The sequence below is a fragment of the Xiphophorus hellerii genome, chromosome 2, assembly GCF_003331165.1.
Source record: "Xiphophorus hellerii strain 12219 chromosome 2, Xiphophorus_hellerii-4.1, whole genome shotgun sequence".
In the NCBI taxonomy this organism is placed as follows: Eukaryota; Metazoa; Chordata; class Actinopteri; order Cyprinodontiformes; family Poeciliidae; genus Xiphophorus; species Xiphophorus hellerii.
In genome coordinates, this window is record NC_045673.1 from 8,413,597 (window position 1) to 8,415,180 (window position 1,584).

The following is a 1,584-nucleotide window of genomic DNA, read 5'->3' on the forward strand; positions in this document are numbered from 1 at the left end:
TTTCTAGGTAACAACAAGGTCCTTTGTGAGAAATGACCGATCATCAAAGACGCGCTGAAGAATTAAGGGAACCTTTCAGAAGCATGGCCTAACTACTGAGACTGAGTCATTCCATTATTTCCTACATCATTGTCCTCGAATGCTCCGGCTCTTCCCAGTTGTCATTACTCGGGCTCCTCAGGACCTCAAGGACATCTGGATCAGTGGAGCTAGCTCATCCTTAAAATGTAATTATAAACTTAATGCTATTTCAGATGTAACTCTATTTCAGTTACATCTGAAATAGAGATGTAACTATCTCCATTTCAGATAGAGATAATATCTCCATATGAAATGGAGATGTTATCATCCCAAACGTCCTTTCAAATACCCATTTGGAGCAAACAAAAACATCACATAACTCTTCACAGTGGAAATTTTCTGTTTGTTCGAACAAGATGGAAAGTTCCCATGACCATTGAAGTTCTTACACATTTGATGTGGAGGCAAATTTCACAGTTACATGCCATCTAAAGTGTCTCATAGTCTTATTTGTGGAAACTCCTATAACAATACATGTCAGGAAACAATAACATTTAAGAGAAGAGCAAAGTTTCACCTCAAAGAACATTATAAAATGTGTTATTAAATTAACTCTTTATAAATCATAAATGAAAGACTGTAAAGTGGCTATTAGAGCCTTTTCAAATAATGACAGTGTACTGTAAAACACAAAACAATAAAACTGCAAGGGAATTATGTCACTTAAAATATGACTACCCCTACCTAATTAATAAAATTAACTATGTAGTTGATTGAGCTATGTAAATCAACAAGATAGCTCTAAGAGACATTTTGACCACTTATTAAGAATTGCTAATTATCAAGAAATTGTACAACAAAAAACAATGAATGCATAGATGAGAATACCACTTTAAGTAAGATGGCTGTCAACAAGGGATTATAAACAATAGATACACGTTACTAAACTACTTGGGTGATTAATTAAGCTGTTTACACTTTGTAAACCATTAATAAGAGTTATAAAGTGGATAGGAGAGACTTTTCAGATTGTACTGCATATTCACTATTTGGCAAGCTTATGCAAATGTAAAGAATAATCATGCTGAAAATGAGACTGCACTTTTAAAGGTCTAATAAATAATTATTAATGAACTTAATAATTAAGATTTAACACTTTCTAAAACATTCATAGACAGTTAAAAGACCATAATATGAGACTTCAAACACTGAAGAAGGAACCCAATAGTCCTGTTCAGCTCTCACTCTAAAAGTTGAACTAAAAGTCTCAGTGAGTAGTTTCTTAAAGTTTACAGCTTAATTAAAAGATGGTTATTAAATATTAATGAGTGATTTATGAGTGTTTGTAAAGTGGCACCTTGAGAAGCAGTGAATGTGCTGTAACAAGCTAATAATGCAGACCAAGCAGAATCAATATGCGAATACTTTATTATCAATGTGTGAATGGTGCTAGCTTTTTGTCTGGATATTAATAGTATATGAAAACTATACACCAAATCCAGGCTCATCCTAATTTTGCTGTATAAATTCTCAAGTTATATATATATATATGTATATATATAT